The sequence below is a fragment of the Erpetoichthys calabaricus genome, chromosome 8 (genome assembly GCF_900747795.2).
Source record: "Erpetoichthys calabaricus chromosome 8, fErpCal1.3, whole genome shotgun sequence".
NCBI lineage: Eukaryota > Metazoa > Chordata > Cladistia > Polypteriformes > Polypteridae > Erpetoichthys > Erpetoichthys calabaricus.
Window position 1 is genome coordinate 193,152,840 of NC_041401.2, and position 18,637 is coordinate 193,171,476.

The 18,637-nt window shown below is 44.8% G+C and overlaps 1 protein-coding gene across 1 annotated transcript in view; it reads right to left on the reverse strand.

The window, feature by feature from the left end:
* The window catches only part of ube2f (ubiquitin-conjugating enzyme E2F (putative)), a 164,412-nt gene extending 146,810 nt beyond the window's left edge, over window positions 1-17,602 (reverse strand). The window contains exon 1 of the mRNA XM_028808029.2: window positions 17,355-17,602. The gene's annotated coding sequence lies outside the window, so the exon portion shown is untranslated. The remainder of the gene's footprint in view (window positions 1-17,354) is intronic.
* Window positions 17,603-18,637: the final 1,035 nt, after the last annotated feature.

Here is an 18,637-nt window from a genome sequence, read left to right on the forward strand (position 1 = left end):
CTTGTAAACAGAATTCCACGCTCAATATGAATTGCGATCCTATGGTTTACCTACTTTTATTCCCTTACGGAGACATTGGCTGGCACAAAGAATTACAACATGTTCCTGATAAAAGAATCTTCCACATGCAAGCACCACACCTCAAATCAACTCCAGGCCTTTTATCTGCTTCATTGATAATGACATAACGATGGACTTGTCCACACCTGCCCATGAAATAGCCAAAGAGTCAATTGTCCAATTACTTTTGAGCCCATGAAATGAAGGGATTGTGTTCAAAAAATGCTTTAGTTGCCTCACATTTTTATGCAATCGTTTTGTTCACCCCACTGAATTAAAGCTGAAAGTCTGCACTTCAACTGCATCGGAGTTGTTTAATTTAAAATTTATTGTGGTAATGTACAGAACCAAAATTAGAAAAAAGTTGTCTCTGTCCAAATATTTATGGACCTAACTGTAGATAAAAAACAACGACTGGCTCCAAACATTTTCAGAGATCTCCACAAAGTACCAAACTGCAGATGTCACTCGTCTTACCACAGGCACACCGGTACAAGATAGCCTGACCCCTCAAACTCAAGCAGCAGGCTTTTCAACCTGCATAGGCCAGGGCTTTAATATCTTAAAAGATGAAAGGATAAATATGAAACCATTACTTAAATGTCAAAACAATGCTCCTTTATAATTAAACTAGGGGGCTCCGCTCGCCAACCCCTGGTCTTGGGTAACCCAAAATAGATTTGAAAGAGATTATTTATCTCCGTCAGTTGTGGTCTTTCATTTTGAACCCGTGCCTGCTTTGCTTCTGCAGTTTCAGACGCGCGTTGTAGGCGCCTGCGTTCATTGATCTTATCCAGGTGAGCTCGTGTTTGTATTGTTGAGCTGTACTGTGTTTGAATTTGGTGTAAAGCGTTCAGCGGTTTGTACAATCCCAAGCAGCACATTATTCCTAACTTCACTCCGCAGTAGTGCCACTCACAATATGGCGGTGATGCATGCGCATTTCGTACTCTCTTTGTGGACCTGTGGGGCCTCCGTAGCCTCTCACGTTCGGGGTGCAGCGCAGAATCCTCTTTTTTGTGTGGTTGTGTCATTAGTGGCAGCTATGGGCGCGTTGTTGCTTCATTTCTCATTCACGTTCGCGGTGGATACGACATCGCTTACGGTTTATGGGACGCGCGCCTGCGCAGTACATCTCATGGTCCCATCGCCGTATCCCTGCGTCCATATCCGGTTTATTCTCAGTTAGTAATATGGATATTTAAGAAAAAAATTCAACACACGATGGAGAGAGAGAGAGAGAGAGAGAGAGAGAGAGAATCGCAACAGGTTTGTCCTCAAGAGGACACTTGAGTGCGGTTCCATTTATCGCACATTTAGTGTTGGAATGGTACAAAACTGTTGACTTCCATATTAATATCAGCTTTCAGACTTCAGCACTGGTACCAAAATAATTCTCCTGTTGAGGGAAGTTTTGGGGGGGGGGGGGGGAATTGTTTAGGCCAGTAACTGCAAAGCCCCCAATTCCCTCACCTCTAGACCCCTCGCTGTCTTACTCCAGCCTCCCAGGTGCGCCACACTACACAATGCTTCCCTATTGATAGCCATGAAGTTCTCATCACATCTCAGCAATGGGTGGGTGGGGGGGTCAACTGTTGAAGTCCAGATTGTCTATGCAATTGTGTGCTGTGAAGTCCCAGTTGTGTCAAAGAGAGGGAGGGGGGTGGGGAGTTTGGGGGTCCCTGTGTAGTCCAGATTGCCTATGCAGTTGAACCCACGTGAGGTCACGATCACGTCAAAGCAATAAGGGAGGGAGGGAAGTTTTGGGGTCCCACATCAACTTCAGATTGCCTACACAGTTCAGCCCTGTGAAGTCTTGATCATGTTGAAGAAATGGGGGTGGGGGAAACAATTTGTGGCTCCTCTGTCAGGTCCATTTTGTCAACACAGTTGTCCACTGTGAAGTCCTGATTACTTTGAAGCAATGCGGTGGGGGTTTGGGGGTCCCCGGTAAAGTCAAGGTCACCTATGCTGCTGTTGTCCACTGTGAAGTCCTGATGATGTCAAAGCAATTGGGGGGGGGGGGGGGTGATGGTTGGAGTTTGGGGGTCAACCGTGAAGTCTAGATCATCTATGCAGCTGAACCCTGTGAAGCCACGGTCACATTAAAGCAAGAATGGGAGAGGAAAGTTTGGGGGTCCCCCATGAAGTCCATATTGCCTACACAGTTGAACCCCATGAAGTTATGATCACGTCAAAAGAAATGGGGAGGGGGGGGAGTTTGGTGGTCCCCCGTGAAGTCCCAATTGCTTTGAAGCAATAAGTAGGGGTGTTTTGGGGGGGTCCCCCATAAAGTCAAGATCGTCTACACAGTTGTTCCCTGTGAAGTCCTGATTGTGTCAAAATTGGAGGGGAGGATAGGGGATGGATGGAATCTGGGGGGTTCAAACATGTAGTCCAGATCACCAAACCCATGAAGATATGATCACATCAAAGCAATAAAAGAAAGAGAGATGAGAGTTTTTGGGGGTCCCCCATGAAGTCCCCCAATTGCATCAACGCTTGTTGTTTTCATTTCGTGACGTCTACAAAACCCCTACGTTTCTTCACATCCACAGTAGTGAACGGCAAGTTGGGTTTGAGGTGCAGGAGACTGAGGGGAAACCTGACCTTTACCAAAGATCCCAAAATGCTGGTACCATACCCTTTTGAAATTTGTTTTTCTCCGTGCTGCTCCAGTACTGGTGTACCCCACAACCCCACACACGTTACATTTTGTCTAAAGATCTGAAGCCATTCACTGGACAAATATACAAAAATGAAGATATCAGGAAGGGGGAGAACACAGCACTGTAAAGACCAAACATTAAACAGGAGTAGAAGAAGCAAAGGGAGACTCGCGTGAAGATCTGACCGAGTGACAAGAAGGACTGAGCTCAGGGTGCGAGCCACACAGCCACCGTCAGAGGAAGCGGCCCGGGCAACACCACAGATTTCTACGCCTCTCCTGGTCGTTCGTTGTTGACTTTTCTAACATTAATGATCCTCTTTTTCTCTCATGAAGCTGAGATTTGCTGGCATTTAAAACTAACCGATCGTTTGTCTTGGTATGCGGCGTGATCTCCTGCACCACAGCTCAAACTATCGATTTTCTATTGTTCTGCTTCCTTGCTGGCTCAGCTTTCTCGGTCATATTCATTTAATTTTTTTTGTTGCTACCGTAAGGAGCTCTGCTTTTGCTTCTGAGACTTTAGCCGTCAACGCTGTCTCTCTGGATTTCATTACTTTGTCACGGCCTGTCATGGCTTTTTAACCTTGGAGTAGACTTAGTATTTTCTGACAGCAGAAAGATTAAAAACAGCACACACATTTATTGTGCGGACACTTTTAGCCAAAGTGAATTTGCGTATCACAAATGAATTGTTACCTCAGTTCCACCGGAACCACTGCAGGCTCAACAGTCGCTCCAGAGCCTTAATTAGCCACGAAGTTTGCACTTCAGCTTGGCCACTTGGACCTCACTGCTTACTGAGGACATAACTTCATTTTGTCAGTTTCCAAACTGAGGCGTATACTTAGCTATTTTGATTGTCAAGGATTGGGTGGCATCCCAGCTGGACCCAGAGACCTTCCCTTTACCTGGCCGGGAAGCCATGAAGGAGCAAATGACTGTGAGGGACGGAAGAAAATCCAAAAACAGTGGGGTTTAACTTGTATGGAAGGACAGAATAATGGATGCACTGACCACGAGCTGCTGCTGCTGCATTCAAATGTACATCTGGACAGGCCCGACCATCTTAATGTCCCCTACAAGGCCGTTATTGACTGCGGTATCCCAGCAGACATCCTCATTTGTGCTTAGCAGTTTGTTGTTCATTCATGAGGGGGAATCAAAAAGTAAATTTGAAGATGACGTGGTACCCACAATGGACAGAAGCTGATACAATACAACACGTTCGCAATGGCTTATGGGTAATTTGAACACTCACAGTGCAGCACCATGCTGTTTTCTAGTTCAGTGGTTTTCAGCCAGTGTGCCACAGCTTAGTGGGGGCACCACTAGAGCTACCCAGGTGTGCCACAGAAATAATAACGTAGTGTACATGGGTCAACCTGAGAGGTGGTTAGGATGTGTCCGAGGAGGATCAGACAATCTGGAGAAGCTGGTGAGATGGCAGGTCCGAGATCGCCACACTGCAGACACAGCACAGCATCCTGCTGCTAGAGTCCATCTGCCTGGATGTATGGTCACCAGAGGGTCTCACAGGACCAGTGGGCATACGAGATACCTCTGGAGGCAGAGAGGGACGAGCACAGGGACGAAGCAGGTGGGAGATGCCACCAAAGTGCTCAGTAAATGCCATGTCTGTGACCGCCGATCTCAGAGCTGCTTTAGGAGCGTGTAGGAGATAGAATGAGTTTGTGGTCAGTAGAATACACTACCGGTCAAAAGTTTTAGAACACCTCAGTTTTTATGGAAATGTCCACAGTTAAATGTCTTAATGTTTCATGAAACCAAGGCATAGAGCAAATAAATAATGGCAAATAATAAAACAAGTCAAGGAGTCATTACAAATACAAATATTATTCAAACTTTGGATTCATCAAAGTAGCCTGCACCTTTTGCTGCGTAACAGCCAAACCGCGGTGACCCTTCTGATTCAGAATGCCAGTCACTCTGTGCGAGTCACCAACTCAGACCATCACACTTCCTCCTCCACGTCTGACAGCTGGTGTCACGCACTGTGGTGCCATCCTGTCATCAGCTTGACAGCGTGCAAACATGCAGCATCACTGATGAACCGAAGATTTCAAATTTGGATTCATCGCTCAGTAAGACTTTCTTCCAGTCTGCAGCAGTCCACAGCCACAGGTACTGCAAGGCCCTGGTTTGCCCTTTAAGGAATGGCTTTCTTTCCTGCCACTCGCCCTGTCACACCTGCAGCACAAACTGACATTCGCTTTTGTCAACCTGCACTGTTAAGCTGTTGTGCTGTGAGGCGCCTGTGATCACATGAGCTGGTGACCCTCAGAAACTCGTCTCCTGATTGGCTGGTGACTTTGGCTCTGCCAGATCTCTTCCTATCAGAGTTTCCTCCAGTTTCCAGTTGCCTTTGGATTGTGTGGGACACCACTGGACTCGCTGACACTTGGACTTGTTTTGCAATTTCTACAAAGTAAAACACCTAAACTTCTAAGGGTAATAATGCCGTGTCTCATTTCATTTGTTAAATTGCCGTTTTCTTGCCATTCTCGCTGGACTATTGTCCAAGTTGTACTTCAGAGGGTGTAGTCACACAGTCTGCTCCAACTCTGCTTTAAGCCACACAGAGGGGTTTATAAGTAACTAGCAAAATACCGGCGCTTCGCAGCGGAGAAGTAGTGTGTTAAAGAAGTTACGAAAAAGAAAAGAAAATATTTTAAACATAACGTAACATGATTGTCAATGTAATCGTCGTAGGCTTATTTTAGTACTGAGAGTGAATTTGATAATTGTAAAGAGTTTAATTTAGAATTATAAATGTTGTGTATGTGAAATGCACATTTTTAGGATGTAAGGATCTCTTTGTAAACGACGTTTGCAGTTCTGCCCTCGGGCTGTAAAATGACCAGGCTGTCTGCCGAGCTCACTCTTGAGCATGCAACGTACAGTCAGCCATGTGAGGAGCAATCCTGTGTCAAGTCAATGCCGACGTTTTTGAGAGTCTGGCCCTCTGACTTATTTATTGTCATAGCGAAACAGACCGTTACTGGAAATTGGAGGCGTTTGAATTGGAATGGGAGGTCAGAGGGTATGAGAGGGTCTCCCCTGAGCCAGTGCCAGTGAAGACAGTTGCCTCAATGAGGTTCTTATGCAGAGATCTGATCTGACGCCTGGTGCCGTTACAAAATTTTGGTGGTTGTAAGTTTCGTAGAAACATAATTGGTGCGCCGACCTTCAAAAGTAGAGCATGCTGAGGCCGTCCGGAGGATTAAGAGTGTGAAGAAGCTAAATGAAATGGCAGGAGTCACCAGCAGGAAGACGTGAAGCAAGGCGAACAATAACAGGCTTGAAACAGTGGAGTAAAGAAGAAGGGAGCAGTGAGCACGACAAACAGCTGAGGAAAGTAAGGAGGTGAGTGAGGAGGCACACGATCGCGGGATGTCGTTAATGTATATAGGCAGGGAGCCAACCACGTGGTAGGTGTACGGACGGCGAAGGAAAAGGGAACCGGGGGTGGCCCTGGTGCGTCTCTGCCGTGAAATAAATCCTCTGTTAACGGAAATAAGGAATGAAACTGCCAAAAGGAGAGGTCAGTTCCGAAAGTTCCTTACGGCATAATGGTGAGAACCGCCAAATAGAAGACGTTATTTTCGGAAGTTCGTCACGGGGTGAGGCGCGAAATGAAACATACTTAACGTTTGTAAGTACAGTGTAAAGGATAAGCATGGGGAATTTGGGCTTCCTACGTAATTGGAAGTCACAGAAATAGTGAGGAGGGGTTTCCCCTATCTATACTGTATATACAGTTTAGGGGGTACACCCGCCCGTCCCACTGGGTGTTGCAATAGGACATGAAACATAACTAACTTTTATAAGTACACTGCAAGGAATGAGCACGTGAAATTTCAGCTTCCCACCAATATGGAAAGTGGGAGAGTCAGTGAGGGGACCTTTGCCTTTTATACGTAGAGATCAACAGAAGTGGGGACACCTGTGCAAATTGACTTGAGTTACTGCAGAACATCTGGAGGTTGTAACCAGTTCGTTGTTCCCTGAAGGCGGCCCATTTGTAATATCCTTACATTTCCATTTATTCAGTTTTTGTTAACCTAAACTTTAACTTTAAATTTAAACCACTGGTGGTTTACTGCTTACCTTTACCCCATTTTAGGTCATTCATTGCATTTCAGCTGATTACATTTGAAGAAAAACTGGAGAAACTGAGGTGTTCTCAAACTTCTGTCTGGCAGCGTACGGCTACCCAGAAGGAGTCGTCTTTTGCACTCTGAGCGACCCGCCGGACGGAGCTCCAGTGACTGACCTCCTATTCTGCACCAAAGACCCCAATACTTTTGTGGTTTTGCCGTTTACAGCGACGCTAAGAGGACTGCTTTAATTAATCGGGACGACAGGGCTGGTGTCCCAAGTTTTCATTTGTTCCGTGACCGGTCATTCCTGCATCCCGGCCACAATGTGAACCCACCGAAATAAAAAGTGGGTAAATTTCAATTATTACAAAAATAGAACAGTAACTGCATCAGCAGGTTGGAAAATGGACAGACAGATAAAACAACACGTAGTCTTCTTACATACGCATTCATCTTTTTCCCCCAGTCATAAATGGAGCACACTCTGAATACAAAAAAAAACCTAAAGAGTGTCTGAGAAGTTCTCATTATTCAAAGTAACCATAAACGCGATTTCAACACCATTTAAGTTGTTTTGAAGTAATCTTCAATGGGAGGATTCATCATGAATAATTCAGTAATTCGCGTCCCCAGACTGGCATTAATGGTGGAAAAAAAAAAGTACAGAAATGTGACATTGAATGAAGCCACAAAGACGAGAAGCCTCTGAATACAAGAGGAAGCCGTCTGCTTCGTGGAACCTTATGTTGCAGATTTTTGATTTACTTGCTTAATATAAATTCCTGTACATAAATGCCAATTAGATAAAAAGACATTGAAAAACAAATTACTTTTAAATGTCACTTAGTTATTTTGCTCAAGCAGACACCGCACAACAACGACAGACACAAGATGAGCGGATGGCCTGCAGTCATTCTAGCAGAAAAAACAAAAAGCACGCCTCTCCATTTCTGGAATTCCAACAACTTAGGCCGAAAGTTGATGCTTTAAGAACTAACTAAATTACCAGGATGTAAATATCAGAGTCTGTGAAGTGCAAAGTGCCTCCAGACGACACTGAGCAGAGCCAAGACTGCACCACGCCATGCGGCTAAGTGACAACAACGATCACATCTGGAAAAATAAAAATCGGGAGTGGTCTCCCCTCGTATTCTCAGATCCGCCACGGCTCCGCCCACACGGTACTGAAAAAGGACAGCGAGGAGGGGCCTGCACAGCTCTCTACTCCTGACGTCACTCTTCCCCCTCCCCTCGGCCCGCACCCTCTGTCTCGGATTATTGTAAATATATTGCTCCTGCAAGGGAACTGGGATTCTTACCGCCATGAGAGAAGTCGCAAAAACAACCGGAATGTTCAAGCAAATTCTAGAAAGAAAAAAAAAACCCCGTTCTAAATCTGTCAAGTAGTTCTCTCGTTCACTAGCTAAGTGGAGGTAAAATACGCCCCAAGGTTAGTGTGTGAGTGAGGAGGGCCCGAGCCTGCTACGTCTGTCTCGGATTCACGCAGATAAATCGGTACCGCAAACAAACTGTGAAACTTACTGCAATAAGAGAAGTCGTAAAATCAACCAGAATGTTCAAGCAAATTCTAGAAAAAAACCTGCTCTAAATCTGTCAAGTAGTTCTCTCGTTCGCTAGCTAAGCGGAGGTAAGATACGCCCCGAGGCAGGCGCGTGACAAGGACAGCCCCGCCTGGCTGCCCACTCCTGAGGTCACATTTCCCTCTCCCCTTGGCCCGCTGCATCTCTCTTGGATTAGCGTGACTATATCGCTCCTGCAAATGAACTACGATCCTTAACGTGAAAATCCCAATCTAAATCCGTGAAGTAGTTCTCTCGTTCGCTAGCTAAGCGGAGGTAAGATACGCCCCGTGGCGGGTGTGTGAGTGAGGATGGCCTCAGCCCGCTGCGTCTCTCTCAGATTCATGCAGATAAATCGGTACCGCAAACAAACTGTGAAACGTACTGCAATGAGAGAAGTCGTAAAATCAACCAGAATGTTCAAGCAAATTCTAGAAAAGAAAAAAAGAAAAAAAAAAAACGCTCTAAATCTGTCAAGTAGTTCTCTCGTTCGCTAGCTAAGCGGTTGTAAGGCAGGCGCGTGAGAGAGGAGGGCCCGCCTGGCTGCCCACTCCTGAGGTCACGTTTCCTTCTCCCCTTGGCCTGCTGCATCTCTCTTAAATTAGCATGAATATATCGCTTCTCTGCGGTGGGTTGGCACCCTGCCCGGGACTGGTTCCTGCCTTGTGCCCTGTGTTGGCTGGGATTGGCTCCAGCAGACCCCCGTAACCCTGTGTTCGGATTCAGCGTGTTGGAAAATGGATGGATGGATGGATACCGCTCCTGCAAATGAACTACGATCCTTAGCGTGAAAATCCCGATCTAAATCCGTTAAATGGTTCTCTCGTTCGCTAGCTAAGTGGAGGTAAGCTACACCCCAAGGTGGGCGCGTGAGTGAGGAGGGCCCCGCTTCCCTCCCCTCCTCGGCCTGCTGAAGCTTTAGATTCATCAAAAATTTTCAATCTCCAGTTTTCAACATTTTAGGGTCCCCTGATATCGCGATGATGGGTGTGTGTCTATCTGTCTGTCTGTCTGTCTGTCTGTCTATGTGTGTCACAGTTTCTCGAGGACAGTCTAGAAGTAAAACAGCTGGGCGGAAAAACACCAAACTCAAACCGTCAGCCTATTATGAGATGACGAGGTGCCAAATCATTCAAGAGACAGAAGCACTCTGAAGGACCCCTCACATCCCGTCATTCTGCAATTAAATAGGAATTCTTCTCATCAGCTGCTACCGTAATGACCCATTTGATGATGAGAAAGATCACAGCGGTAAATAATTACTGAAGTGTTACAGAATAGTTCGGCTAACTTAGTTCCGAGGCGCAGCCCCCAAACACATATTTGAGGTTTTCCAGCGTAATGCGACTCCCCGCACCTGTTCAGCCACGACAAAACTTCCTACCGAGTTAATGCGTTTTTCCGCTGACCCAACGCTATAATTATGAATGAAACGGAGAGATTTTTGAAGTTGAGGTGATTTATTTCACTGCTGTGACAAGCTGTCATTTGCGCCAGACGTCTGCTTTATTATGTAAAGCCGCTTTCTGTACTGTTATTAAAAACGGAGCGTCTGCCACAAATAGCTTCTAATTGCGGCCAGCGCCGCGCTCGTCCAAACACGACTCAAAAGCCAGGAAAACATCCCAAATATTGGAGGTTAACCTTCCCAGTTTCATGAAGGGAGGCTTCATGACAGAAACACATGAGTCGGAAATCATTTTATCACATATTGTTGGCAGCCTCTTTTCTCAGGGAAGGGTATGACAAGTAGCAGACTCCACTGTTCCCAGCAGCCACTTGGGTGAGAGTTTAACATAAACGGTCAGAAACAGGAGACAGATGCACAGGAGCCACTTGGAAACCCACCACTCAGCTTAGCAACTCGCTTCCAACTACGCACAAATGACTGAAAATGAATTACTGTGGCAGATGAGTGGCAGGGTGGCACAGGGGTGGGGGCTGCTGTTGTGTGGCGGGTCCTCCCTGCGTGGAGATTGCGTGTTCTCACCCGTGTCTGCGTGGGTTTCCTCACACAGTCAAAAAAACATGCAGTTTAGGCGGACTGGTAATACTAATTGGCCCTGGTGTGTGTGTGTGTGGTGTGTTCGCCCAACGATGGACTGGCGTCCTGCCCAGGGTTTGTTCCTGCCTTATGCCCTATGCTAGCTGGGATAGGCTCCAGCAGACCCCCAGGACCCAGTGGGTTACAAAATGACCGACAATGAGGTGATGGCACAATTTAGTTCTGTAAGGGAAACAAGGTGGCACCCTGGTAGTGCTGGGCAGAACAGGGTCCGCATCCCCAGGTCCTCCCTGTGTGGCATCAGCATTGTCACAGTAACAGTCCACAGACGTCAAAAAGGTTTGGGACAGCCACCCGTATATCATGCCTTGACTGCAAATAGGTATTTTGGTCAAGTTGTTCACCGGTTGGAATCCTGAGTCTGATCTAAGAGTGCAAATATGGCGGCTTTAAAGGCTGGGACAGGAAGTGACATCATCGGGGGACCAGACCCGGAAGTGGCATCATCGGGGACTGGAAGTGACATCTTCAAAGGCGCCAGTACCAGGAGTGGCATCATTATTGGCGCCGGGACCTAGCGGAACTTCACGTGGATGGTCTGCAGAAGACAGTGAGAGAAAGTCTCTGCAGCTCGCCACCCCCTGGTATGGTGTGGTACTACTATTATTACTCAGGCCCTTTAGCTGCCTCCTAATGGCACAAGTGTGACAGCGTGTTCTCACCATGTCGGTGTGGGCATCCTCCCACAGTCCAAAGACACGCAGGTTAGATGAACTGGCAACACTAAACTGGCTCTGGTGTGTGATTGCCCTGTGATGGACTGGCGCCCTGTCCAGGGTTTATTCCTGCCATGCGACCTGTGTCAGCTGGGATTGGCTCCAGCAGATACCCTGGGACCCTGTTGAGGGACCAAGTGGGTTAGAAAATGGCCAACTATGGCCTGTTTGGACTGACCGTTAGTCTTTCCTATTTGCTTCCTGCAGTGCCTCATGGCGTGCCATGGGACAGATCAACTGATTTTTTCATGTTTATTTTCTATAGAGTCCTTCTTTTGAAAACACCTCTCACAGTCCCAGAGTCAGTTAGAAGCACAGATACAATAAAGTGTAAAAGTATTTGCCCCCTTCCTGATATCCTCCATTTGGTCAAATGTGTCGCAACGATTGGCTTCAGAGGTTTACCCAAAATGCAGTCTCACTGAAGCCAGACATCCAATAAACACGACAGCAGACAACCAGGGGTGCACTGCGCTTAGAAGTGGGTGGGAACAACTCAGTGAGTGACACATTTCTAAACCAATCCAACGCCTCATGAAGACAAAGCTCAAAGCAGCACATCACAAAAAATGTATAAATCAGGGGACACTCACCGGCCACTTTATTAGGTACACCTGTTCAACTGCTTGTTAGCGCAAATATCCAATCAGCCAATCACGTGGCAGCAACTCAGTGCATCTCAGCCTGTAGACCTTGACAAGACAACCTGCTGAAGTTCAAACTGAGCATCGGAATGGGCAAGAAAGGTGACTGAAGTGACTTTGAACGTGACGTAACTGTTGGTGCCAGACGGGCTGCTCCGAGTATTTCAGAAACTGCTGATCTGCTGGGATTTTAACGCACAACCATCTGTAGGGCTTACAGAGAACTGTCCAGAAAAGGGAAAATATCCAGTGGGTGAAAATGCTTTGTTGATGCCAGATGTCCGAGGAGAATGGCCAGACTGGTCCGAGCTGATAGAAAGGTGACAGAAACTCAAATAAGCATTCGTGACAACTGAGGTGTGCAGAAGAGCAGCTCTGAACACACAACACGTTGAACCTTGAAGTAGGTGGGCTACAGCAGCAGGAGACCACCCCGGGTGCCACTCCTGTCAGCTAAGAACAGGCAACTGAGGCAACAAGTCACATGGGCTCACCAAAACTGGACAACAGAAGACTGAAAAAAAACATTCCCTGGTCTGACGAGTCGCAACTTCTGCTGTGACATTCAGATAGTAGGAGAAAGTAGGGTGTAATGACACCTTTTATTGGCTAACTAAATAGATTACAAATGCAAGTTTTTGAGGCAGCTAAGGCCCCTTCATCAGGCAAGATGTAAGATAGTAAGATGGTAGAGTCAGAGTTTGGCGTCAACAACATGAAAGTAGGGATCCATCCTGCCTTGTATCAACGCTTCAGGCTGGTGGTGGTGTGATGGTGTGGGAGACATTTTCTTGGCACACTTTGGGCCCCTTAGTACCAAATGAGCATTGTATAAACCCAAGTATTGTTGCTGACCATGTCCATCCCTTTCTGACTGCCATCTTCTGATGGCCACTTCCAGCAGGATAATGCGCCATGCCACAAAGCTCATATCATCTCAAACTGGTTTCTTGAACTTGACAATGAGCCCACTGGACTCAAATGGCCTCCACAGTCACCAAATCTCAGTCCAGTAGAGCATATTTGGGATGTGGTAGAACGGGAGATTCACATCATGGATCTACAGCAACTGTGTGATGCTGTCATGTCAACTGGAACCAAAATCCCTGAGGAATGATTCCAGCATCTTCCTGAATCAATGTCATGATGAAACACAGCAGTTCTGAAGGCAAAAGTGGGTCCAACCCGGGACTACCAAGGTGTACCTAATAAAATGGCCAGTGAGTGTATATTGCATTATTGAGACCACCATAGCCTGGTCATTCTGGCCTCCTGATTATCCCCTGTCTCTTATCAACAATCTCACCACTTCACCATCTAACAGCTCATGTGTGGTGTGGTGAGCAGACTGGCACAAAAATGGCTGCTGCACATCAGTGGTGGCTGAAGTGGCTCCCCACTCACTGAAGCGCTTTGAGCAGTGAGGCAAATTGCTCCATAAATGTCAAGAGGTATCTCACTATTATAAGAAAAAAAATCTTGGAAAGGAAAACCTGGGAGACGAGACATGATCATCTCGGAAGACACTGGAAAGACCAGCGAGACGAAAGAGATTACGGTCCCTGCGAGACGCTTCGTGGATTGTCCCATGGCCGTCTCGCGGGGGCGTGGAATGCGAGATTCTTGCAAGACATGCCATACTTAAAAAAAAATATCAAATAAGAGCACGGGCAGGAAAACACACAGTCGTGTCAAGGCTTTGAGCAGACACAGATCCTGGGCACTCAGCACATATAAAGCATATAAGGACAATACGTTATAAGTGAAACGTCGACGACTAAGTGAAGAAGAGCGAGCAGCGCAGAGAAAAGAGAACAAAAAAAAAAAATATATACAGATAAGAGATTATGAAAGCAGTGGAATTCAAAAGGCTCAAAAAAAACGATGGCGCGATACACAAGTAGAGGAAGGTAAAGAATATGAAAGCAGGAAAATTCAAAAGTATTGTAGCGTCCCAGGCAAGTAGAAGCCTTTTTTGTTCTGAGTGACTGTTAGGTCCGATTGAGGGAGGGCAGAGTACAGCACGGAAGACGGACAGCGGGGTATTGATTGATGCTACGTCTGAGCCGGATGCGGAGGTCGCTACAGTATCAAAAAAAAGATAGTAAAGATTGCATTAGCACAAACAAAAGGAAATTATTACTCGAAAAAATGGAAAATAATCATCACGGACCAGGTGTAATTGAAAAAAAAATAGCAGGGCAGAGCAAAGACAAAGAGTAGAAAACAAAGTAAAACGTCATTAAGAGGTTCAAAAACGAGGGGGCCAAACACATGCAGAGCAGGTTAGAGAAAATGAAAACTGGAATTCAAAAGACTCAAAAAAAACGTAGGCGCAAAACACATGCAGAGCAAGATACAGAATATGAAAGCAGAAAAATTCAAAAGTATTAAAAAAAAGATAAAGATCGCATTAGCGGTAAAAAAAAGATAAATTAATACTCAGTGAAATAACGGAAAGGCGAATAGAGATCGAATATATGGACATCAGTGATATGTCATAAGTATGGAGAAACATAGATATTAAGTTTAGTATAATAGGCAGGATAGATAGATAGATAGATAGATAGATAGATAGATAGATAGATAGATAGATAGATAGATAGATAGATAGATAGATAGATAGATAGATAGATAGATAGATAGATAGATAGATAGATAGATAGATAACTTTATTAATCCCCAAGAATTCCCTATAAAAAATGTCATGTAAATAATAAAAAAATATGTCTGCTGTATCAGAAAACTATAAAAACAAATCCCTTGTAAGCACCTCTGTACACAGTGGATTATAAGGATAGCAATCATCTTTTACAACTTGCAGGATCACGTTTTTGCCAAAAGTGCAGAAGAGCACTCACAAATGAAAAGGCTGCTCTCTGTAAGTGTAACAAGTGTCCAGTTTATACAGCACTAGATCTGCACTAGACATTAAAAACAACTCTGAGGGGTCTTACTTATGACACTACAGTACTAGGATGTTGTATCATGTTTAGCCATTATGGATGTAGTTAGACGTTAAGCAAAATGACCCCTTTATATTGGCTAAGTAGAAGGATTACAATATGCAATAACTTTGAATAATGTTAACGTTTACCCCCCCCCCCCCCCCCCGGTGGAATTGAAGAGTCACATAGTGTGATGGAGGACGATCTCCTCAGTGTGTCAGTGGAGCAGGACGGTGACAGCAGTCTGTCGCTGAAGCTGCTCCTCTGTCTGGAGATGATCCTGCTCAGTGGATGCAGTGGGTTCTCCATGATTGACAGGAGTCTGCTCAGTGCCCGTCGCTCTGCCACAGATGTTAAACTGTCCAGCTCCATGCCTACAATAGAGCTAAATATTGTAAGGCTTAGAAGTTTAAGTCAGAGACTTGCAGATCGTCTAATTCGTGTTGCCTTCGGGGGAAAGTCGTGTTTCTACACAATGAGGAGGCATATCCAAGAGAATTAAAAGATTTGATGTTTGGGGAAAGTGAAATCCACAAACAGTCGGTCAGTCATTTCCCAACCCACTATATACAGAGTCACGGGGGTCTGCTGGAGCGAATCCCAGCCAACACAGGGCGCAAGGCAGGAACAAACCCTTGGGCAGGTCACCAACCCACCACAGAATCCACAAACACTACAGGCAAAATATACAAGTCTACAGTAATCTTTTCACCTTCGCATCATTCAATGCTCAAAACGTAGATTTTCACAATAATGGACCATACGCTATGAGAATCTGTGGTCCCGCAACAGCTAAAGCAAAGTTTAATTTCAAAGAATTCGGTCAGGTGTATATTTATGATCACGGAGAAGTGATGCAAATTTTAACAGACGACAAGAAAGGTAATGTTGTATATATTCCGTGAATAACATTACACACCAAAGGAGATCTTGATATGCCATTCGTATTAAAACGTTTACAGTTTCCCGTGAGAACAGCTGTGGCTATGACAATTAACAAAAAAAGTTGGATTATTTATAAAAGAAAAAGGAAGAATATTCACTCACAGGCAGTTATACGTTGCATTGTCACGATGTAAGTCCAAATACAGAATCCAAATTCAATGCGATCTTGAAGAAAAGGTAATTCCAAATATTGATTTTACTGAAGCTTTAAAGTAAAAGTGCAAATAATGAAACTGAAACAATTCCAAAGAAAAAAAAAAAGCTTTTAAAATTGTATATCCGATTAACCAAACACGGGGGTTGGCCACTGAAGCGAGCAGTTATTCTTAATAATTAAGGAGGCAGCTGTGCTCCTGAGAACTTCTCCAGATCTGAGCCTCAACACCTTCCTGGCTGTGAGCTCTGCAGGCAGGTCCTCAGACCTCATAGTTTGGTTTGTGCCCACCTGCTGGACCCCTCTATAGACAGCACTGGTGTGCGCCGTTCCTAATCAGTCCAGTCAGCAGTTGAGCACAGGTGGGCTCCAAACAAGGTGTAGAAACATCTCCATGATGATCAGTAGAAATGGGACCCACCTGAGCCAAATGTCAAGCATCACAGCCGAGGAACCAAAATCTTTTGTCAGTGTGAGATTTCAGGTTTTTACTTTTAATAAATTTGCAACTCTGGGGAGTCCTGAAAATTGCTGTCCACGGCCATTCATCCTGACAGACGTTGAGATGATCTGTTTAGAAGAATGGCAGAAAGATCTCCAAATCCAGATGAGGGGCTTCAGTGGATTACGGAGTAAAGGGTCTGAATACCTGCGTCAAAGGAATATACATTTTTCTTTATATAAATTTTAAATATGTATAAAATTCAGTTTTCACTTTTGTCATTCTGGATTACCGAGTGTTGCTTGATGAAGGGACAAAAAATAAATTGAAATGACTTTAGCACAAGATGACCACAAAACAAAATATGTAAAAAGTGAAACCTCTGATGATTTTGAGTCCTCCACAGCAAAACAGACGGTCCGCGCCTGCCCAGTTCTGCCAAAATACATAAAAGTATAAACTGGGATTGATGGGCAAAAGTGAACAAAAGTCCATCAGGAAGTCAAAGATGAGGAAAACGTGCAGCCTGCGCCTCTGCAGTCCCCCAAAACACGCAGCCGGCAGCCTTAAAAACTCCAAATGTGACTGACACAGGCGGCCTCTGCTCTCCGCTTCAACTCAAAAACCAAACGGCACCTGTGAGGACCTCACCGGCTATGCTGTACCTACGTGGAGGTAAAGACCAACTGCTGCCAATCCGGCGTGGCCCCCAACAGTACACGAGCCGTCCGCCACACAGCACTGCATGTCTTACAGGTTTACAAGGTTATTAATATCGCCGCCGTTCAACGGGGGGCTCGCTGGACCTGAAGATGTGTGGACGTTTGTGTTCATACGTGGAACACACGTATCGGATTACGTCCATTAAAACCGTTAAGAATCGAAACAACCCCCGAGTAACACCTGCTGACTGTGCAAATGAATATCGGCAAGAAACACCGCGAACGTGCTGTAAACAGCGTGAAGCTACAAGCGACACCAAGCCTTTCTTTTTTCTTTGATTCTTACCTGCTGTCGCTCAACAAAGTGCCGCTGGTTAAACCATAATCGGCACTAAAGAATGCAGAACCTCTTAAACGACACTCCAGTCTCGCTCTGCTGAAACGCTTCCAATACGATGCACAAGCAAATGCTTATTTTAAAAAAATAAACTTGTTTTTTGTTTTACTTGTTAAACTCTACAGAGTTGTGAGAGATATAGCGGACCAGCACCGACAGCGGAAGTGCAGAGTCCATGTGCGCGCAGCAAAAATCCTCCGACCGAATGAAGCGACGCGAAAATTCGTTCCACGTCACAATTTGAGAATCTGAGCGTCTTATTTTAACTGGAACAAGCAGATTATTATTATTATTATTATCAGAGAGATTAACAAATATATTTGATCCAATAGTATTCCATTCATCCACCTTCTTAATCCACTAATCCAGGGCAGAGTTGTTGGGTATCTGCACCACACTGTTTTTTTTTAAATTAGGAAAGCATTACAGGTGTGGCTTCTTAAATGAAAACTCATAACTTGATAAATTATAATTAAGGGGATTGTTGTTTGTCATAACATAATAACATTATTTATTTATTTAAATTTATTATTGATGTCCTGTAAAAAGCCTGGGGAAAATAAAGTTTTTCTATCTATTATATAGTGCCTTTCCTATCTATCTATCTATCTATCTATCTATCTATCTATCTATCTATCTATCTATCTGTCTTTTATTATGTAGTGCCTTTCACTCTATCTATCTATCATTGTATAGTGCCTTTCACTCTATCTATCTATGTCTATCTATCTGTCTTTTATTATATAGTGCCTTTCACTCTATCTATCTATCTATCTATCTATCTATCTATCTATCTATCTATCTATCTATCTATCTATCTATCTGTCTTTTATTATATAGTGCCTTTCACTCTATCTATCATTATATAGTGCCTTTCACTCTATCTATCTATCTATCTATCTATCTATCTGTCTATCTATCTGTCTTTTATTATATAGTGCCTTTCACTCTATCTATCATTATATAGTGCCTTTCACTCTATCTATCTATCTATTATATAGTGCCATTCACTCTTTCTATTATATAGTGTCTTTCATATCAATCTATCCATCCATCCATTTTCCAACACACTGAATCCGAACACAAGGTCACGGGGGTCTGCTGGAGCCAATCCCAGCCAACACAGGGCACAAGGCAGGAACCAATCCCGGGCAGGGTGCCAACCCACCGCAGCATATCTATCTATCTATCTATCTATCTATCTATCTATCTATCTATCTATCTATCTATCT